At 58.7% G+C, this 26,265-nt stretch overlaps 1 long non-coding RNA gene across 4 annotated transcripts; it reads right to left on the bottom strand.

The window, feature by feature from the left end:
* On the bottom strand, positions 1-26,265 carry LOC103349956 (uncharacterized). 4 transcript variants are annotated; one of them, XR_016233537.1, is made up of 4 exons: positions 4,546-5,434; positions 1,178-3,120; positions 354-619; positions 1-194 (listed from the first exon to the last, which is right to left on the bottom strand). It is a non-coding gene; the product is annotated as an uncharacterized LOC103349956 (long non-coding RNA). The 4 variants fall into 4 exon arrangements; XR_016233538.1 differs by having other exon boundaries at positions 1,178-2,921; positions 4,546-5,431; XR_016233539.1 differs by lacking the exons at positions 1,178-3,120; positions 4,546-5,434 and adding an exon at positions 26,157-26,265.

Here is a 26,265-nt window from a genome sequence, read left to right as displayed (position 1 = left end):
CTTAGCAAGAAGTAAATACCCGACATTTATTAAAATGGGTTTTTTCACTTGGGTGCGAGAGGGCGCTCTGGGAGGGCCTGGGGAGAAACAGAGGTGTTCTTTTCCCCTGAACTGAAGGCCTTTATTATCGCTGCTGCTGGCCGTGGTCAGGAAAGGAAGCGAGTCACACAGCAGCACCCCTCAGGCTCAGCTCACTGGAAAGCAAAATATTAAAAATCAACACACTTCTCCCATCTCTAAAAACCAGCTGTCCTGAAGCCTTAACCCAACCACAAGACAAAGGCTTCCCAGGACTGACTGCTAAAAAGCTGAAACATCTGTAAAACTGCAGGGAAGGCAGAGAGCACACACACCTTTAGTTCTGTATTCTGGAGCTTTGCTTTGGCACCAGTTCCTGTGTCCTCCCGGTCAGCTTCCGGAGATCTGTCGTCACTCGTGTTCCTCCAGCTCCACATTTGGACCAAAAAACAATAAACGCGGGCTGGCGAGGGAGTGGGGGAAAAGGTACCCTCCCCCACCGCTGGTGGGAGCGTAAACTGATGCAGCCGCTGTGGAAGGCAGTGCGGAGACGCCTCGGAAAGCTGGAAATGGATCCTCCACACGACCAGCCACCCCAGTCCTGGGAATTTACCAAAAGGAAACGCAATCAGCCTAAGGAAGCGTTTTCTGCACCCCCGTGTTTACCGCAGCCCAATTCAGAGCAACAAGGTACGGAATCAACCAGATCCCATCAGCTGGGGACTGGGTGAAGAAACTGTGGTTTGCATACACCATGGAGCTCTACTCAGCCATCAAAAAGACGAAGCCCGGTCTTCCCCAACAAAGCAGATGCAGCTGGAAATCTCTGTGCCTAGCGCAGCCAGCAGTCCCCACAAGACAACGCCGCCTGTCTACCTGCCCCGTGCTAACCCAGAGCCCGGAAAGCGTGATGCGGCGAGCGAAACTGACGTTTGAGGCTGGATGATTGTTCAACCCTGTTGAGGACCAGGGTTTTCTTTTTACTATTTGCTGAAGTCTTTGCTTCGTGGACGGTTAAGCTTATGACTATAAAGTAAACTGCAAGTGTGTCATTGTAAAAGATAAAAGAAAGAATAAGACAGGGGTGAGGGAGGGCGGGCGGGGGGGGGATCACTGTGCTCCTAAACCTGAATATACAAACTACATGAAGTATATTTACCTGATACAAATGTTTCAAAATTGAACGAAGAAGACTCCAGTCATCTCGCTCTGCCACCCTACGAGCTGACTTTCGGAGACAACAGGGGCAAAGCAGGGGCACTTTTCACGGCCAGTTATGTCGCTCCCCCTCTTTGTGGAGGAACGACACAGGACCCTGCGCTGTTCTTTCTGTCTGCTCGGCCCTCCCCGGGTTTGCTGCTGGCTCTTCCCGGGTTGGCTACTATCCCTTCCACCTCCGTGGAAGGGCAGTTCCCCCTGGCCACATTCCCCACTTCCGCAGGGGAGCGGCACACCGCCGGCCGGCTCTTCTCGGGGGCTGCACGGGTTCCCTTAGATGTTCCCCATAGATGTTCCCGGTGCATGCCGTCTCTCTCCTCCTTTATAGTCCTCCTCCGCCAATCCTAACTCGGCTGCCCACACGCCGAGTACGCTGCTCTCCTCCAATCAGGAGCAAGTCCTACAGTTTATTGGTTGAACTGGAGGCAGCTGTGCGGAAGCTGTTTTCTCCTCTCCCAGCGCCATATTGTGGGAGAGCAGATGCATAGAATAAGTCTTAATTCCAGTAACTCAGTCCAGTCCGGGCTGCTCCCCACAAGTTACAAGCCAACAGATGATTTAAAGATGCAAGCCCCCTTCCTCAGCACAGAGGGCAGCATCTGGGTACCACAGCTGCCCAGGGGACGAGTCACCTCCAACATCACTGAGCCCAGGTTGTATAAAAGGACCGTCACCCATCGCCCCTTTGAAAATCCCCGCCCCTAGTCTAGGATTCGTTTATATTTTAAAAGTCAAAGTGGAAGATTTGAGAGCGGGTAGACTAGTCGCCTTTCTTTCTTCTTGTATGGGAGTTGATATAGGGGGAAACTTGGGAGGCCAAGACACTGGAAGACAGGAACCACTTTCTACAGCCACACCACCCCGTATGGGCCCTGGAAGCTAGGCAGGTCAGGCCTGGTTAGTACTTAGAAGGGAGACAAGGGAGGAAGGAGAAGCAGGGAACCAGGTTGGAGAAGGACAGGGAGAAGCCGAGATGCCGTTCCCATAAAAATGCCAGCCTCATCCTGTCTCCCTTTGCCCTGGGGACTCGGGTCTGCAGCCCGGGTCACACAGGAGCACGCGTGTGCCCGCTTCGTGGAAGACAGACACCAGGCTTCCGCCTCCCGTCAGCGCCATCCCGTGTCTCGCCGTCTTCGGCAATGGATTCCAGCGTGCCCCCCACAACTCTCCCCTGCACCCACAGCTTTACAACTTGGCAGTCTCACCGCCCAGTCCAACTTGTCGGAAGACAGAATTACAACACATTTGGTTATGGATTCGCTCGGCTTCACCTGCCCGTCTAGAGTCAGAAGAGGCTGAGACGGCAGAAACAGAACACAGTGCCCTTGCTCCTTTCCTTTCAGGGCTAAAACGGAGGCGATTCTTGTCCTGCAGGCTCAGATGAACTGGGTCCCTTGGGCTTGGTTGCTGTGTGACCTTTTTTTTTTTTTTAAGATGTATTTACTTTTAAGACAGTTACAGAGAGAGAGGGGAAGGGCGAGAGACAGAGAGAGGTCTTCCATCTGCTGGTTCACTCCCCAAATGGCCACAGTGGCTGGAGCTGGGTTGATCTGAAGCCAGGAGCCAGGAGCTTCTTCCTGGGTCTCCCACACGGGTGCAGGGACCCAGCACTTGGGCCATCTTCAGCTGCTTTCCCAGGCCACAGCAGGAAGCTGGATCAGAAGTGGAGCAGCCAGGACTCGAACCTGCATTCATATGGGATGCCGGCATTGCGGACAGAACCTTAGCTGCAGGCCACACCCTCTGTGACCCCTTTTTGTCTTCTTTCTGGAGATCTGGATCTTTCAGAGTAAGTAGGTGGTGCTGAGAGCCGGAGATGCTCCCATACTGCCCTGGCCTCGTCTGAGGGGCCTGGGTGGGAGGCCTGCCCACAGCTGCTGCCGCCTGCACATTTGTTTAACAAATTAAAAAGAATAAAATCAGGCGTGCATAGCAGTCAGCATTAATCGCACTGACTCTGGCTGGGGGGCGTCGGGGCCGCTTCTTCCAGCAGGGACAGACGCCCCTCCCCCAGTCCTCGGACCTGCGGTGGCTCTGGGGGTCGCGGTGCTGGGGTCCTGCGAGGCTGGTGGGACAGGCGCTGCCCCTGCTCCCAGCCCAAGGGACTGCGCTGGGGTCCCTGCCCCCTACTCCCGAGTCGCTGCGAGGGTGAAGCCGTGCCCAGGGCGATGCCTTGGGGACGGTCCCGGGACCCCCGTGCCGCCAGGCAGACGCGGGAGCGCGGTGGGGACGGGGACCGGGACGCGCGGCCCGAGCCGAGGCTGCAGAAGAGGGGAAAGCGGCGGTAGAAGGCCTTGGCTTCGGTAGCTGGGAAACAAAGCTGGCAACAAATGACAAGTAAACAGCCAGCCACAGGAAGCCATTGAGCGGAGCGGGCGCTAATGAGGGCGCAGCGGGGTCCGCCACCCGCCGCGCGCCCCGCCCGCGCCCCGAGACACCGGGGTCTACTGCCCCCGCAATTTGGAGCTCAGGGTCCCGCTGGCAGGCCCATAAACCCGTTTGTAGTCTTTCTCGCTTCCCCTTCAAATCTGCGCCATTAGGGCCTGCAGCGGCTCCCGGCGCAACCCCAAGCTCCAGCGGCAAAAAGGGGAACTGGGGTTCCGCGGCCCGGCCAGGCTGCGGGGAGCCGCAATTGAGGGGGTGGGGCCGGCCGCGACTCCACGGGGCAGGGCGACCCCCGAAAGGGCTCCAGGGAGCCTCTGAAGCCAGCGGCGTCCCGAGTGGACACAGCTCCCTTCGCACCCGCCCAAAACGTAAGCGCTCCAAAGTGCTTTTCCAGCTACTTAGGGTCTTCGGGCTTTAAAAGGCGGCGCTGCCCCCGATGGGGAGGATTCGGACGCACACAAGCGGGCCGCTTCCTCCTCCCGGGTCTCCAGACCCCCGCAGGGGCGCAGCGTCTGCCCCAGCCCTGAGCGTCCCCCAGGCCCGCGGCCTCGGCCGCCCGCCCTCCTCTGTCCGCCCAGCAGTGACCCCCAGCGGTCAGCCGGTGCCCACAGCGGCTCTCAGAGCCGTGGGAGCCCCGCGTCCCCGCTCCCGGGGGTCAGGAGTAGGCCACACACGGAGCTGGGCTGAGGGATTCCGGGGACGGCGCCCTGGCGCCCGGGGGTGGGGGTGGGGTGGGGTTAGACGTGGGGAAGGTGGGGAAGGGCGCGGGGACGGGGTTCCGGGCGGATCCCGCAGCGCCCGGCAAGCAGGTGGCTGGGGCACGTCTTCCTAGGACTGCCTCGCACGTGGACAGTCCCCCTGTGGAAGAAGAGGACGGCGCTGATGGTCGCGGTCATGGCGGACGCGTGGGTCGGATAGCGTTACCCGAGTAGCCCCGCAAAGCCGGCGCGGAGCGTGCGTGGAGCCGGCCTCGCGCTGCCGTCCTGCCCGCCTCTGCCGTCCTGCCCCGCTCAGCTCCGCCGCCTCTCCCCGCCGATCGCGTTCGGTGGTTTCCGCGGCTGCATTGCCCGTGCTGTGTTCCCGGCTCAGCAGCGACATCGCTGTCGTTGAACCGGGACCTAAATCCCTCGAATTCCGTATGGAGTATTTACAGCAGGGATGTGGCTCTAAACCAGCCGAGCTGCTCCGGGGGCCGAGGCGTCTCCGCAGAGTGGGCTGGGTGACTGGGCTCTTCAGTCCAGTGTTCAACAGATCCGATGTGGTTTGCAGATGCAATTCCAAGACGTGGTATTCCCCTCCCACCCTCCTTCCTGGTCCCTTTCTGTCTAGTTTTTGAGATAACATATTTTAACTTCACAGTACAGAAAGAAGGCTTAGTACTCCAGCGAACAGGAAGTTTAACGAGTAAAAAGCAAGAAGCCCCTAGTTTAGCAGGAATATAGACAATTGCTTTGAACAGGAATTGAGGGGCCAGCGCTGTGGCGCAGTGGGTAGAGCCACCACCTGCAGTGCCGGCATCCCATATGGGCGCTGGTTCGAGTCCCAGCTGCTCCACTTCTGATCCAGCTCTCTGCTGTGGCCTGGGAAAGCAGTAGAAAATGGCCTAGGTCCTTGGTCCTCTGCACCCACGTGGGAGACCTGGAAGAAGCTCTGGCTCCTGGCTTTGGAGCTTGTGGCCATTTGGGGAGTGAACTAGCGGTTGGAAGACCTCTCTCTCTCTCTCTGTCTCTCTGTCTCTGCCTCTCCTCTCTCTGTGTAACTCTTTCAAATAAATAAATCTTTTAAAAAAACAGTAATGGAATGGAAAAATGACCATTTCACCCATATACGGTACATTTTAAAGTAATCACAGATCATTAAAACTATAGAAGTAGAACATTCTTAACCACTGGTTTGACAAAGGTGGAAAACAAAGCTTCACAAAATTATATTTGCAGCAATGCTGATGCACACAGACAGGTATTTTTGTTTGTTTTTTAAAAGTGTAGCTCCGTTTTGGCTCCCACATACAAGGGAGAACATGTGGTATTAGTCTTTCTGGGTCTGGCTTATTACACACAACATGACGTCCTCCAGTTGTGTCCATTTTGCTGCAAATGGTAGAATTTCCTTCTTTTTATGGCTGAATAATAGTGCCCTGTGTATGTGTGCCGCATTTTCTCTATCGGCTCATCTGGGGATGGACACCTCGGTTCATTCCAAATTTTGGCTGTTGTGAAGAGGCTGCCATAAACATGGTGAAACCGAACCCCCACAATGTAAAAGCCAGATCCTGACTCTCCTCTGCCCCCCGAAGCCCAGGTCCCTCGCCTGTCCATCAGAGGGAGGTCACTGACTCCAGGGGGTGACACAGGCGGCCCCACGAGGCTCTCATCACTGACTCGGGAGCCCTCGGCTCCTCCAGTAGGTAAGAACCTTGCTGGCCCATGCTGGGATGACTGGTGTAGGGGATTCCACGTCCAGGCAGAATGTAGCTGCCCCCTGCATGTAACCCCCAGACCAACCGCAGCCCGCCTGGCCACCATGGATTCTCTAGAAAGCACATCACTGACCCATCAAAGACAGGGCACGGGCACCACTGGCCAAGCAGGCCCCTGGACACGAGCTGACCACGCACCTCTCAGCCCCAGTGTCAGTCCACAAGCCCCTCACCCCTCACTGCTCGGGGAGCTGGGAACTCAGCCCCGGCTGCCCTGCTGCCTGCTCTGCGCCGTGCGGTAAACACTGCCTTCTTCCTCCACCCCACATCAGTGAGGGTGAGCAGACCGGGTTAGGGGTTCCACAGCAACGCCTCCCACTAGTTTGGGTGTTTGGGGGCAACAGTGGTGGTGCCAGTATCTCTGATACAATATGTTCATATCTTTTGGGCATAAACCCAGCAGTGGGATTGCTGGATCATTTGGCAAGTCTGTGTCTAGTTTCTGAAGCAATCTCCAAAGGGTGTTCCACAGTGGCCGCCCTAATTTACATTCCCACCAAGGGTGCGTGTACGAGTTCCCCACGGCCCACGTGTCCCCCACGGCTCAGGTGATCCCCACGGCCCACGTAGCCCACGTGTTCCCCACGGCCCACGTGTCCCCCACGGCCCATGAGTTCCCCACCGCGCACGTGTCCCCCACAGCCCACTTGTTCCACATAGCCCACGTGTCCCCCATGGCCCACGTGTTCCCCACGGCCCATGTGTTCCCCACAGCCCACGTGTCCCCCACGGCCCACGTATCCCCCACGGCCCACGTGTCCCCCACGGCCCAGGTGTTCCCCACTGCCCACGTGTTCCCCACCACGCACGTGTTCCCCATGGCCCAGGTGTCCCCCACGGCCCAGGTGTTCCCCACAGCCCAGGTGTCCCCCATGGCCCACGTGTCCCCCACGGCCCAGGTGTCCCCCACCGCCCACGTGTTCCCCACGGCCCACGTGTCCCCCACGGCCCAGGTGATCCCCACAGCCCAGGTGTCCCCCATGGCCCACGTGTCCCCCACGGCCCAGGTGTCCCCCACCGCCCACGTGTTCCCCACCGCCCACGTGTTCCCCACGGCCCACGTGTCCCCCACGGCCCACGTGCTCCCCACGGCCCAGGTGTCCCCCACCGCCCACGTGTCCCCCACGGCCCAGGTGATCCCCATGGCCCACGTGTTCCCCACAGGCCACGTGTCCCCCACGGCCCACGTGTTCCCCACAGGCCACGTGTCCCCCACCTCCCACGTGTTCCCCACGGCCCAGGTGTCCCCCACTGCCCACGTGTCCTCCACCTCCCACGTGTCCCCCACTGCCCACATGTTCCCCACAGCCCACGTGTCCCCCACGGCCCACGTGCTCCCCACAGCCTACGTGTTCCCCACCTCCCACATGTTCCCCACGGCTCATGTGTCCCCCACAGCCTACGTGTTCCCCACCTCCCACATGTTCCCCATGGCTCACGTGTCCCCCACGGCCCACGTGTTCCCCACCTCCCACATGTTCCCCACGGCCCACGTGTCCCCCACAGCCCACGTGTCCCCCACAGCCCACGTGTTCCCCACGGCCCACGTGTACCCCACAGCCCACGTGTACCCCACCGCCCACGTGTTCCCCACGGCCCACGTGTACCCCACAGCCCACGTGTCCCCCACAGCCCACGTGTTCCCCACAGCCCACGTGTCCCCCACAGCCCACGTGTTCCCCACGGCCCACGTGTCCCCCACAGCCCACGTGTCCCCCACAGCCCACGTGTTCCCCACGGCCCACGTGTACCCCACAGCCCACGTGTCCCCCACAGCCCACGTGTTCCCCACAGCCCACGTGTCCCCCACAGCCCACGTGTTCCCCACGGCCCACGTGTCCCCCACAGCCCACGTGTCCCCCACCACCCACGTGTCCCCCACGGCCCACGTGTTCCTCATAGCCCACGTGTCCCCCACTGCCCACGTCCTCGCCAGCATTTGTTACTCTCTGTGTTTGGGTTTCAGCCATTCAGACAGGTGAGGATTTGATTTGCAGTTCCCGGGTCGCTAGTGATGTTGAGCATTTTCTCACGTATTTGTTGGCCGTTTGTGTCTTCTTTTGAGAACTGAGTCTAAAATCTCAGTTTCCAGGCTTTAGCACATGTGTGTGGCTGTTAAGAAGTCAGCTTGTTCAGAGGGGCTCAAAAAGCAGCAATGCTGTGCTCCACCCCACTTCGTCCCGGGTGGACTGCAGAGGAGGTGTGAGCGCCACAGTCCGCTGGTCCTCTCCCCACGCAGGTCTAGAAAGCACCTGTACCACTCCACTCGCCCCTTAACTGAGAGGGAACGTGGCCCCTCGGGCACTGAAGCCCAGGCTCGCTGGCCTGGTGAAATCTCTGGCAACGCTCATTTTCATTTGTTGGGAGCTCATGGAGTGGATGCACTGAGGTTCGCAGGCACAGAGGTTTTTGTGAAAATCCCCTGCAGAAGGGATTGGCACAAGCATGAATGGAAGGCGCCCGTGTGGCCCCAGTCCTACGGCCGGGAGCTTGAGCAACTGCGCAGCTGCAGCCTGGCGCTGCCTTCCCGGCCAGCGGAGGACTCGCTGGGTGGAACCAAGGGTCTAGCGGGAGAATCCGTCCAGGCCTTGAGACCTAACCCAGGCTTCTCCCGCCTGGTTCAGAACTGCCAGGGAGCAGAGCTCTCCACGTTCTGTCTGAGCTGAAAGGCCTGGAGCTGTGTACCGTGTCCGTTCAAAACCACAGGGCCTGTACACACTTGGTTTCGCGGTAAGAACGCGGGTGTTGAGGAAGGCAACCGCACCCACACCGCCGCACTGCTGTTGCAGGCCGGGCTTTCTCCCACGTGACAACACCCTCCTGCACCAGACGGCTTCCCTGGTTGGCATCAGTGTGCACCTTTGCTGCTTTGGTTTCGTAATTATGACCCGTCCTTATTCTGTACAACGTAGATTGGTTTTTCATACTGTTTATGGCAAGATCAGATTCTACTATTTAGCTCAATTCAGGTCCACTGGGCATTTTTTTGTCATTTCTTTTTTTTTTTTTTTTTTTTTTTTTTTACAGGCAGAGTGGACAGTGAGAGAGAGACAGAGAAAGGTCTTCCTTTTGCCGTTGGTTCACCCCGCAATGGCCGCTGTGGCTGGCGTATCGCGCTGATCCGAAGCCAGGAGCCAGGTACTTATCCTGGTCTCCCATGCAGGTGCAGGGCCCAAGCACTTGGGCCATCCTCCACTGCACTCCCAGGCCACAGCAGAGAGCTGGCCTGGAAGGGGGGCAACCGGGACAGAATCCGGCGCCCCGACCGGGACTAGAATCCGGTGTGCTGGTGCCGCAGGCGGAGGATTAGCCTAGTGAGCTGCAGCGACAGCCTATTTGTCATTTCTATGCCAGGCCTTACCAAATATGAAGAACACAAAAATAACCAGGATGTGATCCCTGCCTTCAGACGTCCATCTAGCCAGAAACAGACGCCATGTGAAAAGGCAGATGCGATGCGGTGTAACAACGGCGATGGCCAACACGGGACACTTGAGTTACTGCCAACTCGGCTGTTACCAGCAGCACCGTTACAAATCCCTTCTCTGATTCCAGAAGTGGCCCCCCTGGGCCCAGGGTGAGGACAGTCGCGTAGCTCCCGCCTCCTTCCAGAAGGAGGCCGCTGGTCTGGCTTCTCTCTTCTCCTCACTTGTCTCCCCACCGTCTGCCCAGTTCGGTGATCATTTTGACTTTGGCTGCTCTGATAGTCATACGGTAGCGCAAGGGACTGTAAGTTCATGGCGAAGTTGAATTTGCTCATCTATGTCCACTATTCTCATTCATCCCTGGGTTCTAGGCCTGGCTCAGCCATGTGACAGCCGGAAGGAGAAGAGACTTACGCCCTACCTCATGGCACAGGCACGAACATACATTGCCATGGTGGCTACAGAAATCATCAACCCTTTGGGTACTTATTTAGCAGGAAGCCCCATTTTCATCAAACAATCAGTTATTATGGCAGGTTTTTTTTTTATTCATTTATTTGGGAGGCAGAGAGAGAGAAACAGATAGACAGAGAGCCCCTGGTGTGCTAATTCACTCCTCAAATGCCCTGAACAGTTGGGCCTGGACCAAGGTGAAGCCAGGAGACAGGAACTCCAGCCAGGTCTGCCGTGTGGGTGGCAGGAACCCAGGATCTGAGCTGTCCTGCGGTGCCCCCCACCCGGGCTCTGTGTTAGTGAGAGCCGGGGTCGGGAGCGGGAGCCAGGAGTCACACCCAGGTACCCTGACGTGGGACTTGGATGTGGGACTGACGTTCAAACAGAAGGCCAAATACCAGTCCCTATTTTGATGTTTTTTAAGCAAAACCCATGAAACTGGTATTTACTGTGTCCTTAATATATGTAAAAATAGCAAAACAAATAGTTTTTATTTTTGAAATATATTAAATTACTGCTGGCATCAGAAATAGTTAGCTAGAATCATTTTTCTATTACTGATACTTATTTTTCATTATCTGCTTCTGCAAATGTCATCGAGACATTAAAATTCTAAGCATTTATTGAGACAGAGAGAGCTTCCATCTGCTGGTTCACTCCCCAGATGCTGGAGCCGGGTCTGAGCGCTGACGTGGGTGCAGGAATCCAATCCCTGAGCACCTGCTGCCTCCCAGGGTCTGCCTTAGCAGGAAGCTGGAATCCGGAGCAGAGCCAGGGCTTGAACTCAGACAACGTGGGGCACAGGGGCCACCGCTGGGCTGAACACCCACTCCCAAGAAGAGCTGTTCGTGAAACACTGCCCCCTTGCAAAACGCTGGCTGGAAGTAAAGAAGGCTGTGACCCTTTAAATCCCTGAGCACCTGCTGCCTCCCAGGGTCTGCCTTAGCAGGAAGCTGGAATCCGGAGCAGAGCCAGGGCTTGAACTCAGACCACGTGGGGCACAGGGGCCACCGCTGGGCTGAACACCCACTCCCAAGAAGAGCTATGCGTGAAACACTGCCCCCTTGCAAAACGCTGGCTGAAAGTAAAGAAGGCTGTGACCCTTTAAATCCATGAGCATCTGCCAAACGCTAGCACTTGCACATCCCCCACATCACAGCACGGATGATGTCAGAGTTCTCGCCAGAGAGAGCCGGTGCAGAGCGGTGATTCCGCAGGCCACTGACGCCCTCTGCAACCTGGGCGCCAGGAAGCTCCCACCTGGCCTCTCCGCCTTCCCCAGGGGGTCCTGGCTCAGCCTCCTCTTTCCCGCGGGGTTGGGGCCGGTGAGGACGCGATTGCATGGTCTGCGACGCGCTGGACCTCCTGGAATTCTGTGTGGAACCGCTGTGCACCTGGCAGGAACCCTCCCTTCCCGACCCTGAGCTGAAGCCGCTGACTGGGCCCGGCTCCGCACTCCTGGGCCTTGTGTCCAGGGCAGAGGCCGCGACACAGATGCCGTCCTCGGGAGCCCCGGCAGTCGCCTGGGAGCTTCCCCTGCAGAGACACCGGTCCATTAACTCAGCTATCAGGCGGGTATGCAGCCCCCGCACACCTGCTTGTCACAAACCAAGGAAGCGCTGAGGTGGACACCAGGCTGGAGGGGCCGTTGCCCACCTTGTTGGTGACCCCAGAACCTGAGCGAGGCCCACGGTGGCACCGCTCCTGGCTCTGACTTCTAGGCCAGAGTCCTCCCAACCCCAAAGTGGGAGTCGTCACCTGATTCGACTGGGAAAGCCCCTTCCCTCCCTCCCTTGGGATCCGTTATCCCCTCCCTCTCCCCCTCCCTCCCCATTGCATCCCTGCGCCTAGAAAGAAGGTGTGAACACAGGGAGCTGTTCCCCACGATGGAAGGCCCCCTCACACCGTGTCTCTTGCAAACACAGCCGTGCAAAATGCGTCCCAAGCTGATTTTGCAGACGGCTCCTTTTGGCGTCCATCGCAGACCGCAGCGGGCAACTTCAGCACTGACCACCGCGGCGCAGGCCCTGAGGATGCCCAGTGGCCACGCCCTCCGGCCCCCACCCAGCTCTTCTCCCACGAACACACCTTCTGGAACGGACAGGGTGAGCCTTAACTAGACCTGAAGGAGGCAGCCGCGCTCCCGCTTTGAGGGTAGACAGCACAGGATGAGGACTGTGCCTTAGCCTCGGTTCCAGTCACTTCCAGGTGGCCAGAACGCAGGGTCCTTTAGTAAATATTCCCACGGGATCTCAGGGAGGGTGGGCTTGTGGATGGAGTCGGGCCAACCTTCCCTGGCTCGACTTCCCTTAGACACAGAATCGGAGGAAATTATGTCTATGAGCGGCTCTGCTCTTGCAGTTACGCGAACTTTATGATGTTCACGTCTTTGGTCACGGGGCAAAAAAAAAAAAAAATGAAGTCACTACGTAAATTTTAACCTGCCCTGAGCTTCAAGAAATTGGTCTGAGAACTGGACGGTTTTTGTCAGCAAGACAGAAAAGCTGTTGGGACTTCTGGGAAACATCAAAGACGTGACAGCCCTGCCCAAGAAGCGGCTCTTCCTCCGTGGTCACTCTCGGCCGCGGTCATCCCGGAACGCAGTGACCGGGTGCTGCTGGGGTGGCAGAGTCATTCGGCAGTGTCCACGCAGAGCCCGTTGGGGTTCTCCCAAGATTTCCTCCCAGGGACATGGCTCAGAGCCTCCTGCAGCCCGGCAGCCCCCGCCTCCCCGCAAACAGGAGCATTAGTGGGGCATTGGGGTAGAGTCTGTAAAAACCAAGCGCTTTGCAGCGCCCAGGTTCCTACAGAGCCTCACCTTTGAAGAGCAGGACAGGAAAATGCCAGCTGCGCCCCAGGGCCTCGCGAAGAGTCCTCCCCAGAGAGCCGCAGAGGCCGGGAGGAAGGGGACAATCGCCTTTAAAATGGAGAGGAGTTTCTTTCAGAAAGGAAATTCGCCAAGGAAGTTGTTTTAAAACAAATAAATGTTCAGGAGGAAGCCAGCAAAAGGTGTGAAGGCCCCCCTTTGACTTCCCGGGTTGTGTATTTGGGCTCGGACCCGACAAGGTTTTATGCGCATATTAATCGAATGCTAATGAGCCTCCCGCGAGGTCGGCGGTATTTGGCTCTGAGTATTGTCAACAGAAAGGGCTCTGGGGTATTTTTAATCTCATGAGGAGGGAGCGCTGGGGGCCGGGAGTGCAGTCCTGCCCTGACTTCCATTCGGGTGCCCGGCACAGTGGCTTAGGGAAGGGTGCATCTCCACAGCTGCGTGTCTTCTTGGGAAAGGCACGAACGCCTCCTGCAGGGTCTTGAGGGGGCTGCGTAACTACTCCCAGGCAGCCCAGGTCGCAGACCCGAGTGGCCACCAGAGCTCCCGAAGCACTGGTGTGATTCCTGGATGCTCCCACCAGCGAGACAACTGGAGCCCTTTATGTGTTTATTTGAGAGACAGGCAGAGAGAACTCCCATCCAGCGGTGACACAGTGACAGCAGCCTTGGGCCGAATCAGGAACGTGGGAGTCATCAGCCGTGAACCTGGGCAGAGTCACCCCTCTCTGTAGCTCCGTGTCTGACTGCAGCCTGTGCAGCATCCCTGGGCACACGGTCCTCCCCAGCTGCTGCCCCTGTGTCTCCAGCAAATCTGTGCTGTCTACACACAAACCCTGGTCCTTGCACACACCGTGTGCACTGCAGGGCCCTGTCCCTCGCCACTCCTGCACCGCCAGGTGGCCCCAGCCCTGCCCTCTCCTCCCTCAACAGACACCAACAAGCACCTCGGTCCAGCCAGCCTCATTCCTCCCACTCAAATCCCAAATCCCCTGCCCCTGCCCCTGCCCCTGCCCCTGCCCCTGCCCATCTAATTTCTGGAATTGGCTTTGCTTTCTTGTCTTTAATTCTCTGTCCTGCGTTAGCACAAAGGAGGCCCAGGAAGGCGGGATCCTGAGAAGGACCCTGAGGTCACTGGGAGCAGCGTCTCCCCCAGGGGCATCCGCTGAGTCTTTCCTTGTTCATTTCCAGTTCCCTCAACAGGTTTTTTATTTTAGCCCAGGTGCCTCAACGCTGGGGCAAGCAGACCCACCAACAGGCGGCCAGCTCCCAGCCTGGGGCAGCGGAAGGGACAGGACGCAGCCAGGGTGAGCGTGAAGACCCCTAGGGCTTGGAGCAAAGCCGGGAATCAAGGGGGCCTGAGCTCTGTCCCTCTGCCCTTAATCAGGTCTCTGCCACCACCCCAGGGTTTGCCCCCAGCTGCAAAGTGGATTAAGAGAAAGTCGATCCGCACTGTCCACAGATTCTGCACCTGCGAATCCACCTGCTTGCTACACCTGCTCATATCCCAGAGACGGCCCTGAGCGGCTCTGCTCCCGGGCAGCAAAGCTCTGACGTCATCGAGGGTGCAAGTCTGCAGCCACACCCGGCAATGTGCCCTATCTTGTGCCACACTGTGCACTTGCTGTCAATGAGAGGACTGCTGTACAGGGCCCCGGGCACCGCGGTGACATGCGTCCTGGCGGGCAGCAGGTCTCACACACAGCGCAGGGATCTCTGCCCAGGAGTCGGAGCTTCTGTGAACGCCCAGGTGTCCCGCACAGCTTAGGGACTTCCTGTAGCCAAAACCAGCGGGCATTTCCCTCCTCTGTTTTCCTTCTTCCTGCCTTCCTTCCTTCCTTCCTCCCTCCCTCCCTCCCTCCCTTCTTTTAAACATTGTTTGCTGATTATTCTTTTTCTTTTTCTTTTGAAAGGCAGAATTACAGAAAGAGAGAGAGAGAGAATCTTCCATCCTCTGGTTCACTCCCCAGATGGCCACAACAGCCAGGGCTGGGCCAGGCCAAAGCCAGGAGCCAGGAGCTTCTTCCGGGTCTACCGCGTGGGTGCAGGGGCCCAAGCACTTGGGCCGTCTTCTGTTGCTTCCCCGGGTGCAGACACCAACGTCCCAGGCGGGATGAGGAGTTGGGAATGCAAGCGATGCCCCCAGCCCAGGGCTGCTTCCCGGGAGATGACGAGTGTGCAGGTCTGAACGTCCGTGTGGAAGTGTCCGTGTGGAAGTGTCCGTGTGAACCACGTCTCCACTTCTCTGGGCCGGCGCCCAGCCGTGCACTTGCTGGTCACACGACGGCTGCAGGTTTAGCTGCTAAGAATCCCCCAGGCCGATGTCCAGAGTGGATGCACCCCCCGGATTCCTGCCAGCCCGCTGTGAACAGCCTGGCCTCCCACACCCTCACCAGCACCGGTGGTTTACTTCTGCTGTTCTTGCCGCGTCTCATTGTGACTTCAATCTGCAGTGACGGAGGCTGACGGCCCCGAACGCCTCTCCAGGCACCCGCTTGCCATCCGTATGTCTTCCTCAGGCCTTTGCTCTTGTTTGCACTGGGTTGTGTCCTTTTTAAATTAGTTTTTTATTTCCTTTTTTAATGTGAGAGGCAGAGACAGACAGAGATAGAGTCTGCATCTGCTGGTTCACTCCCCAAATGCCCACAATGGCTGGAGTTGGGCCAGGCTGACGCCAGGAGCCGGGAGCGCCATCTGGGTTCACCATGTGACCTAACTGAACCATCGCCACTGCCCGGCAGGGTACACGTTAGCAGGAAACGAACAGGAGTGGGAGTCAGCAATGGTGGGACCTGTGCGCGTCTTTGTTTAAAAGTTCCTTTTTTTATTATCTGTATAAAGAGGGCAGATTTCTCCTATTTCATAGATACAATTCTAAGAGCACAAGATATTCCCCATCCTCCCTCCCTCTCTCCTCCTTCCTTCCTCTTTTTTTTCTTTTATTTTTGCAACAGCATACTTTGAATTTACTTCATAATCACAGGCCCAATGCTCAACTAAACACAGAGCTCAACAAGCAAAAAGCAGAAAGTCCACTGCTCCGCAGGAAGATAGCCGAGGACTGTAAGAATAATCCAATCCTAAGGTGTGGTTTCACTCTCAGTCATTCAGGGTTCTTTTTTGTACTCTGATTTGACAAGTGAATTTAATGGGCATCTTAACTGCCAGTCTACCCTGGCCCACCCCAGGTTGTAAGCTTTTTAGGCTTGAATTTTAAGGATTTTAACAAATAGCCTAGATGTTAATTCTTCGTCAAAATGCAGTTTGCAAATATTCACTCCCAACCGGCAGCTTCTCTTTTCATCCTCCTGAGAGGGGTTTTGCAAAGCAAATGATTTTGATTAAACTTATCAGTTTTCCTTGTTACAGGCTGTGTGCTTTTGATGTCTAAGGCATCTGCCTGGATTTTCAAGATCTGGCTTTGGGAAGGTGTGAGACTTGGTGTGAAGTTCCTTTTCTGTCTGCGGTGGCCACATTGCTGCCTCTTCTCCACTGAATTGCTTTGCGCCTTTGTTAAAACCAATTGGGCTTGGTTGGTGTGGGTCAAGCTCTGGCTGCCCCATTGCTCTCTCTCTCTCTGTCCCTTCTTAGAAACTGCAAGGTCTTGCCTCTTGTAGCTTCCAGAAGTCTTGAAATCAGGCAGGGTGGTCCTCCTGCTTCGTTCTTTTTCAGAATTATTTTTAGCTACTTTAGTTCCTCTGCCTTTCCATACAAACTATCTAGTTTCTGTCTACAGAGATGTCTTGCCAGCACTGGATAGGAACTGAGTTACACCTGTGTATCCATTTGGAGATATAAGTCCTATTTTGCAGCAAGTTTGTAATTTAGGTTATAGCAAACGAAAATGTTCATATCACTTGTTTTGCAACAGAATGAAGGAAGTGAAAAGGAACAGAAATGAGAACAAAGACCTGGCCCTTTGAGAGGATCAGGAAAGCCCACAGGGCAGTGGCACGCCCAGGACTTGGTGCTGCCCAGGACTTGGTGCCATCCAGGGCGTGGTGACGCCCAGGACTTGGTGCTGCCCAGGACTTGGTGCCGGCCAGGGCTTGGTGCTGCCCAGGACTTGGTGCTGCCAGGGCGTGGTGCCGGCCAGGACTTGGTGCTGCCCAGGGCTTGGTGACGCCCAGGACTTGGTGCTGCCCAGGACTTAGTGCTGGCCAGGACTTGGTGCTGCCCAGGATTGGTGCCAGCCAGGACTTGGTGACGCCCAGGGCTTGGTGCCAGCCAGGACTTGGTGCTGCCCAGGGCTTGGTGCTGCCCAGGACTTGGTGACGCCCAGGACTTGGTGCTGCCCAGGGCTTGGTGACGCCCAGGACTTGGTGATGCCCAGGACTTGGTGCTGCCCAGGACTTGGTGCTGCCCAGGGCTTGCTGTCGCCCAGGACTTGGTGCTGCCCAGGGATTGATGCCGCCCAGGACTTGGTGCTGCCCAGGACTTGGTGCCGCCCAGGGCTTGGTGCCGGCCAGGACTTGGTGCTGCCCAGGGCTTGGTGACGCCCAGGACTTGGTGATGCCCAGGACTTGGTGCTGCCCAGGACTTGGTGCTGCCCAGGGCTTGCTGTCGCCCAGGACTTGGTGCTGCCCAGGGATTGGTGCCGCCCAGGACTTGGTGCTGCCCAGGACTTGGTGACGCCCAGGGCTTGGTGCCGGCCAGGACTTGGTGCTGCCCAGGGCTTGGTGCTGCCCAGGACTTGGTGCTGTCCAGGGCTTGGTGCCAGCCAGGACTTGGTGCTGCCCAGGGCTTGGTGACGCCCAGGACTTGGTGCCGTCCAGGGCGGGTGATGCCCAGGACTTGGTGCTGCCCAGGACTCGGTGCTGCCCAGGACTCGGTGCTGCCCAGGGCTTGGTGTCACCCAGGACTTGGTGCCAGCCAGGACTTGGTGCTGCCCAGGGCTTGGTGCCGCCCAGGGCTTGGTTCTGCCCAGGACTTGGTGCTGCCCAGGGCTTGGTGCTGCCCAGGACTTGGTGCTGCCCAGGGCTTGGTGCTGCCCAGGACTTGGTGCTGCCCAGGGCTTGGTGCTGCCCAGGGCTTGGTGCCGGCTGCTGTCCTGAGGGTCCACCTTCTCCCCTGCTCACCCGTGCTGACCTGGGTGCTCACGCTGCTGCATCCTAATGGTCACAGTGAGGTCGGCAGCTGCTTCGCTGCTGGCTGAGACCCCAGCTCCCACCGCCAGCTCCTGGGTTGGGCTCCAGGCTCCAAGTCCTGACTCCAGCTCCCTGCCAGCGCCGCCTCTGCTGTGACACCAGCATGCTGTCCCCAGAAAACAGCCCTGCAGTGTCGCTTCTGTTCCCGTTATGGGTCTGTCCAGGCTTGCCTTCTCCTTTTTTCTTTTAAGATTTACTTTTACTCTTATTTGAAAGGCAGAGTTGCAAAGAGAGGAGGGAGAGGAAAGAGAGAGGGAGAGATAGAGAGAGGGAGAGACTCTTCGATCCACTGGTTCACTCCCCAAATGGTTGCAACAGCTGGGGCTGGGCCAGGCCAAAGCTAGGAGTCAAGAGCTTCATCTGGGTCTCCCACGTGGGTGCAGGGGCCCAAGGACTTGAGCCACCTCCCACTGCTTTCCCAGGTGCATAAGCAGGGAGCTGGATTGGAAGTGGAGCAGCCAGGACTCAAACCCTCTGCTGGCCTCCAGGTGGAGGATTAACCTACTGCACTGCAGCGCTGGCCCCATACATGATTCTAAAGCATTGATTCCAGAGTTATTACAAACAATAGAATTATTAAGATCCCTTTGTGTATATACCTCTGCTTGGCCCAGAACAACAAGGTAATAAAAGTACCTCCATTAGGCCGGCGCCGCGGCTCACTAGGCTAATCCTCCGCCTTGCGGCGCCGGCACACCGGGTTCTAGTCCCAGTCGGGGCGCCGGATTCTGTCCCGGTTGCCCCTCTTCCAGGCCAGCTCTCTGCTGTGGCCCGGGAGTGCAGTGGAGGATGGCCCAAGTGCTTGGGCCCTGCACCCCATGGGAGACCAGGAGAAGCACCTGGCTCCTGCCATCGGATCAGCGCGGTGCGCCGGACGCAGCGTGCCGGCCGCGGTGGCCATTGGAGGGTGAACCAACAGCAAAGGAAGACCTTTCTCTCTGTCTCTCTCTCTCTCACTATCCACTCTGCTTGTAAAAAAAAAAAAAAAAAAAAAAAAAAAAAAGTGCCTGCATTAAAACCCATGAAATGAGTGTTTGTTCCAGGGGCTCGTGCCACCAATGGCTGCACAGTTGGGCTCTCTGCTAGTTTCCCATCCTGGAGCTGGCTCCTGCCTGTCTGATTTCATCAGATGCATTTACAAGGCTGGAATCCCGCACAGGAGTGTGGGCTGTGGGCTGTGGGCTGTCGCTGTCACTCATCCTGGGTTCATCTCACTTCCCCACCTGTTCTCCACGAGGCACAGCATGTCCTCGCCCTGTTCAGCCCCCGCCTCTCCTGAGAGCCTGGGGCTCATGCCTCCGTGCACGGGGACCTTCCTGCTGCTTCTCTGGGCTTCACCCCAACCCAGGACACAGCGGGGGCCCCCAGTCTCACAGCGCCGCAGTAGCCACACGGTGCCAGGTCAGCCCGACCCCGGGCAGGTGCGCCTTCCACAGAGACCACCGGGACACCGCAGCTGTGGTTTCCTCTCCTGGCTTCCTCGGGTAAATGGTGTCCTTGGGCTCAAGGCGGCTTCTTCCCACCTCACAGCTCGCTGCTGCGGGCGTCTGTGGTCATCCTGGGCCAAACAGACTTGCAGCTGAAACGCTGGCCTGCTGCACCTGGCCGCCTTGGCGGGCCAGATCCTGATTTGAGGGTGCAGACAGCCCGGGGCGGGGCCGACATCCCCCGCCCTGGTTAGATGGAAGCCACAGCTGCAGGCCCCTCAGGCCAGGCCCTCCTCGGCTCCTGTGCTCTGCAGAGGCCCCTGGTGTGGCCCCGTTTCACCCCAGCCTCCATGGAGTCCCTGTGCACAGCGAGTCCTGGCTCCTGTCTGAGCGTGTGTGTGCGTGTGTCCCTGTGTGTGCCCATGTGTGTCTGCGTGTTTGTGTATCTGTGTGTGTCCATGTGCCCACATGTACCTGTGTATCTGCATGCCTGTGTGTCTGTTCATGTGTCTATGTGTGTCCATGTGTATGGTTGTGTGCGATTGGGTCTGTGGGTATCGTGTGTCCCTGTGTGTGCCCATGTGACTCTGCGTCGTGGGTGTTGGTCGTGTGTCCATGTGTGTGACTGTGTGTTCATGGGTGTCATGTGTGTCCATGTGTGTGATCATGTGTATCCATGTGCGTGACTGTGTGTCCACGGGTGTCGTCATGTGTGTCCATGTGTATGATTGTGTGTATTGTGTCTGTGTTATGTGATTGTGTCTGTGCGTGATCATATGTGTCTTGCATGTGTCCATGTGTCCCCGCCCACATCCCTGTTTCACCCCAGGTTTTCACCCGGGGAGGGGTCTGCAGCTTCCCCAGCCGGAGCTGTGGGGTTTGAGCTCTGTGTCCTTTACTCCAGGACAGAGGTGAGGGGGCGGGGTCTTCACTTCCGCTCAGCCCCGCCCACCGCTGCGCTGGGGAATTCGGGTGAGCGGGTGCACCTGGACCCCTCCACACAGGGATCCTCTGAACACGCGCGTCTCTGCACGCGGGGACCCCAAACTCCAGGGCGGCTCTGCACGCGGGGACCCTGAACCCCAGGGCAGCTCTGCACGCGGGGACCCCGAACCCCAGGGCGGCTCTGCACGCGGGGACCCCGAGCCCCAGGGCGGCTCTGCACGCGGGGACCCCGAGCCCCAGGGCAGCTCTGCACGCGGGGACCCCGAACCCCGGGGTGGCTCTGCACGCGGGGACCCCTGAACCCCGGGGCGGCTCTGCACGTAGGGACCCCTGAACCCCGGGGCGGCTCTGCACGTAGGGACCCCTGAACCCCAGGGCGGCTCTGCACGTGGGGACCCCGAGCCCCAGGGCGGCTCTGCACGTGGGGACCCATGAACCCCAGAGCCGCTCTGCACGCGGGGACCCCTGAACCCCGGGGCAGCTCTGCACGCGGGGACCCCTGAACCCCGGGGCGGCTCTGCACACGGGAACCCCTGAACCCCAGGGCGGCTCTGCACACGGGTACCCCGCATCCCGCGGCGGCTCTGCACGCGGGGACTTCTCCCTAGGGCCTCATGAGCTCTAAGCTGCTCCGCCTGGGGGCCGCTGGCCGGGGGCCGTGGGTGGCGTCGCGGGGAGCGCGGCGTCTCCCCGGGCCCGCGAGGTCACACACAGCCTCTGTCCACACCTCGGACTTCTCGACTTAAACCCACGGGGGCGGCAGGAACCCCAGTGTCCCGAGGCTGCGCGGAGTCGGATCCGGGCCTCGGCTCTGTGAGCCGCGCCTCTTCCCCGCTGCTCCGCCAGAGGGCGCCGCGGAGCCGGAGTCGGCGAGCGCGAGCCCGCGGCCGTGACGTCATAGCGGGGGTCGGTCATCGCGGGCTTTGTGACGTCGGGCGGCGACCGCGGCTGCGGGGAGCTTTCCACATGCGTTCACTTACGTGAAATAAAGCTGACTTTAAAAGCATCTGCGACATTGTGCTCCGAGAAACGGTTAGCTCTGCCGGAATTAGACATTGACACAGCTGACCACTCCTGCCACTGGCCACGGCCCTGCGGTGCGACGACTCCGCCCACTGTGACGTCAGCTCCTTCACGGAACCCGGCAGTCACTCCCAGCTCCCGCAAGTGACCCCTGCCCACAGTCACCCCATCCCCACATCACCCCACCCCACATCACCCCGTCCCACAGTCACCCCACCCCACAGTCACACCGTCCCACAGTCACCCCTGCCCACAGTCACCCCGTCCCACAGTCACCCCTGCCCACAGTCACCCCGTCCCACAGTCACCCCGTCCCACAGTCAGCCCTGGGCTGGGCTTCACTGTCCAGGGCAGGGCCTGGTGTTGCATTCTGAGGCTGGGGCTGGGCAGGGTGAGCCCTGAGCAGGCGGCTTGTGCAAGGTTGGGGACAGGAGGACAGCAGCCTCCTCTCTGCCAGTGCAGTGTGTCCTTGTCTGTCCTGGCGCTGGCCCAGTCCCTACTGAAATCCAGAGCCTTAACTCACGAGCCGAGGACTCCCCAAACCCCCATTTACAGCCGGTGGTTCAGCGGTTCCTGTGCCTGGGAAGCTGATGTGACCGACGCCCTAGCCAGTCCTACGGTGCACTCCGCAGCGCGAGGAGCCCAGAGCCCATGGCAGTCACTGCCTGCGCCCCGCCCCTGCCCTCGGTGACCACGAGCTGCTCTGTGGCTCGGTGGGTGTCACGGCTACACCGCGTAACCCCAAATCCACATATCAAGGTCTCTAGCCCATGCCTCCTGCACACTGTTTCGCTGTGACACCTGCTTCTTCCGCACACCTGTCCCTCCTTCCTCCTGCGCACCTGTCTCTGTTGTGACACCTTTTCCTCCCACAACCTGCTCCTGCTAGGACTCCTCCTCCTGCGCACCTGTTCCTGCTGTCCCTCCCTCCTCCCGTGAGTCTCCCCTTTTCTGCTGTGGGCTCTGCCTGCCTCCCACCCCCAGGGACCTGTCTTGCCTTCCCTTTTGATCTTGCACCTGAGACTTCTATCTATTCCTTGCCATCATTTAAACATACTCAAATCTCTTCCACTTTCTAAGTAAATCCGTCTCCACGACTCTCCCTTCGGCTGTCGCCAGGCCCTCTCGTCCCCAGCGCTGACCCCCAGGAGGGACTGCCCACACTTGGGTTGGTTCTCCAGCTCTGGAGTCTAGCGCTCCCTCCCCCGCTGCTGGGGACACTGGCGCTGCCACACTCTAACGCACCGGGCTTCTGTCTGCACGCCATGTTTGCATCCAGCTCTGCTGTCCTCTGCCCAGACGCCCCCATGGGCTTCAGCTGCGCTTCAAGTCCTTCTCACCCTTCCTCTGGCCACCCCCAGGGCCCTCAGCTTCCCTGTCCCGCTCCCGAGCAGCCCTGCCCGCCCATGCCGTAGCTCCCCCCACGACGTGCGGCCGTCCCTAGACTGCTCCTCGGACCCCGACAGCCCCCATGCCAGGGCTCCAGCTCCCTCTCCCTCCCGACTGGCAGAAACCTGGGATGTCACACAGGTATCCCAAGAGTGACACGGCCAGAATGGGCCTCCACACACCCAGGTGCAGGGTCAGCGGCCCTGCGATGGCCTCTCTGGCTGCTCAGACGCTTAGACCCAGCACTGGGCACCCAGACCTGACACCCCTGCCCCAACTGCTCTCCTACTGCTCTCACCTCTGCAGCTGTGGCAATGTCAGGTCCTCCTCACCCCGTCCCTCGTCCAGATGCCCGTGGCATGGCACAGCCCTGGGGAAATCACCCCATGGACCCAGCTCCCCTGAGGACAGAGCCCACACACTCTAGTGAGAATTCCAAGACCCATTTTGACCTGGCCCATGGTGAATTCTCCCCCATGTTTCTCATCTCTCTCCGCAGTACACTCTACAAATATGCCATGACCTCACCCAGGACCCCAGATGCGCCGGGACCTCACCCAGGGTCTAGATGTGCCGAGACCTCACCCAGGACCCCAGATGCGCCGGGACCTCGCCCAGGACCCCAGATGTGCCGGGACCTCGCCCAGGACCCCAGATGCGCCGGGACCTCACCCAGGGTCTCAGATGCACTGGGATCTCACCCAGGACCCACCCCGTCCCTCCTTGCTCCCCCTGGCCTGTTACCCCCACTGGTCCTTGGCTCCCCCAGGAAGCCTTGAGGGGCCTCTGGGGAGTGGTGACCCGACCCCCAGGTGAGCAGTGGCGCGTTGGCCCCTCCTGCTGTGCCCCACCCGCTGGGCACTGATGCCCTCATCCGCATGTGCAGGGACTGTGACGGCTCCGTTCCCCCGTCCCCACACTGAGTGTTTCCTGCATATCTCGCCCACAGTCACACCACCCCACAGTCACCCCACCCCACAGATATGACTGCATATCTCGCCTGGAGTGAACTCCAGAAAACAGAATCCTGGGACTGCAGGCCTCTGCACCGTCGGGACCCCTGCCACACCCGTGCCGTGCACAGCGGACAGAGCTGGGCGAACCAGCAAGGACTGGGCACAGGGGCACACAGCCCTGGCGGAGCCTCCATTTCCTCCGGGCACGTGGGGAGACTTCTATCCTCCTCCTCCTCCCCCCCGAGGAGCTGCACAAACCCTGCTGCTCCCACACAAGCACTCTGCCCTCTGTGCCACACCACCAGGAGCCAGGAGCGTCTTCCAGGCCCCCCCCGAAGGTGCAGGGGCCCAAGCGCTTAGCCATCCTCCACTGCTTTCCCAGACACATTAGCAGCGAGCTGGATCAGAAGTGGAGCAGCCGGGATACAAGCCGGTGTCCATATGGGATGCCAGCATCGCAGATGGTGGCTTCACCCGCTACGCCACAGCGCCAGCCACGGGGCCACTTTAACAAAGTGGCTGAAAAATCTCTCCAGGCCCCTGCCTCCCCCGCAAAAGGAAGCTGGGGCTATAGGGGCTGGCACCTGCTCTATCTCACACTTTGTGGAATGTTATTTTCTCTTCTGCTGCATTAAAAAACTGATATTATGCTTGGGCCCCTGCACCCATGCGGGAGAACTGGAAGAAGCTCCTGGCTGCTGGTCATTACGGCCATTTGGGGAATGAATCAGTGGATGGGAGATTCTCTCTCTGTGTCTCTCCCTTTCTCTGTGTAACTCTTTTAAATAAAAATAAATAAAACTTAAACAACAACAACAACAAAAATCGTATCTCCTATTAATGCAGAAGGGCTGTGTCCACATGGGGCTGATGTGTGTGCACTCAGCATCTCAGAGTAGGCCTCCACGCTGTGTTGCCGTGGCAACGCTATCAGCACCATTACCACCATCACCTTGTCTTCTCCCTCCCTCTGCCTGTGACAACCACCTGCTGTGCGGGTGCCTGTGCAAAGCTCCAGACCTGTGACCCCCACACACCTCAGGGAGAAGAGGCTGGAAGAAGCCCCAGGCCCATCTGATGGCCGATTCTAGAAACTGGGCATAGAGGAGGTGTACAGAGGCCTGGGAGACTGGTGAAGACCAAATCCGAAGCGTCCAGCCAGGACCGGGGCGTCAGCGTCTCTGAGCAGGGTGCTGACATCCACGGCACCCATGCTTCGGCGTGCACCGCATGGCCACAAGAGTGCTCCCCGGCCAGGAACACCCTGTGTGGAGAGCAGGGTGGCAGCCCAGGCGGCCGTGGCTGTGGGTGGTGTCTGAGGGCTCAGAGGCTCTGAAAGGACTCACCGTGCTCACACCCGGCACGGGCACCTTGGCTCCACGCAGTTACTCCTGGGGGGGGGGGTCATGACATCACTGTGGGTCCACGAGCCAGGCGGCTCAGCCACGCAGACCTAGAGGCCAGACGCTTGGGGGATCGGACTGCAGCTCAGTATTCATTTAAACCGAGAGCAGCACGTGGTGCAGCAGGTGAAGCTGTCGCCTGCAACACCAGCATCCCACATGGGCGCCGGTTCAAGTCCCGGCTGCTCCACTTCTGACCCAGCTCCCTGCTAATGCACCTGGGAAAGCAGTGGGAGATGCCCCAAGTGCTTGGGCCCCTGCACCTGCGTGGGAGACCCAGCTGTTGCAGCCACTGGGGAGTGAACCAGCAGGTAGAAGATCTCTCTGTGTGTCTCTCCCTTTCTTTGTGTAACTCTGCCTTTCAAATAAAAATAAGTACTAAAAAAATAAAAATAATAACAAAAATCTTATCTCCTACTAGTGCTTGAGTACCAGCTCCTCTTTGGAACAGCTGAAAAATATTTGCAATCATGTTTTATGTTGGGTATTCCAGGGCAAGAGAGTAACACAGGACACGGAGAGCCTCAAAGATAGTAGATGATAGATACAGAGGTGGGTCATCGAAGGGTAGATGATAGATACAGAGATAGCCAGCCAGCCAGCCAGACATCCAGAACCTCCGCCCTGCAGTCCTGAGGTTGGCTCAGGGACCCACTGAGCCGCCCCTCGGTATCCACGGGAGTTTGTGCCAGGACCCGGCAGACAGCAAATCCACGGCTGCTGCTGTGCCCGTGTGAACGGCATCACGTTGACACAGCGCCTGCGACATCGCCCTGTTCCTGCAGTCACCCCCGGGTCACTCCCACCCGAAACAAGGGAAGCGCTGTGTGGACGGCTCCCACCCTCTGCTCCCGAAACACTGTGTAGACGGCTCCCACCCTCTGCTCCCGAAGCACTGTGTAGACGGCTCCCACCCTCTGCTCCCGAAGCACTGTGTAGACGGCTCCCGCCCTCTGCTCCTGAAGCACTGTGTAGACGGCTCCCACCCTCTGCTCCCGAAGCACTGTGTAGACGGCTCCCACCCTCTGCTCCCAAAAGCACTGTGTAGACGGCTCTCACCCTCTGCTCCCGAAAGCACTGTGTAGACGGCTCCCGCCCTCTGCTCCCGAAGCGCTGTGTAGACGGCTCCCGCCCTCTGCTCCCGAAGCGCTGTGTAGACGGCTCCCGC

This window comes from Oryctolagus cuniculus, chromosome 5 (assembly GCF_051225735.1).
Source record: "Oryctolagus cuniculus isolate XC-2025 breed Fujian yellow rabbit chromosome 5, ASM5122573v1, whole genome shotgun sequence".
Lineage (NCBI taxonomy): Eukaryota > Metazoa > Chordata > Mammalia > Lagomorpha > Leporidae > Oryctolagus > Oryctolagus cuniculus.
This window is presented reverse-complemented; position numbering and strand designations above follow the sequence as displayed.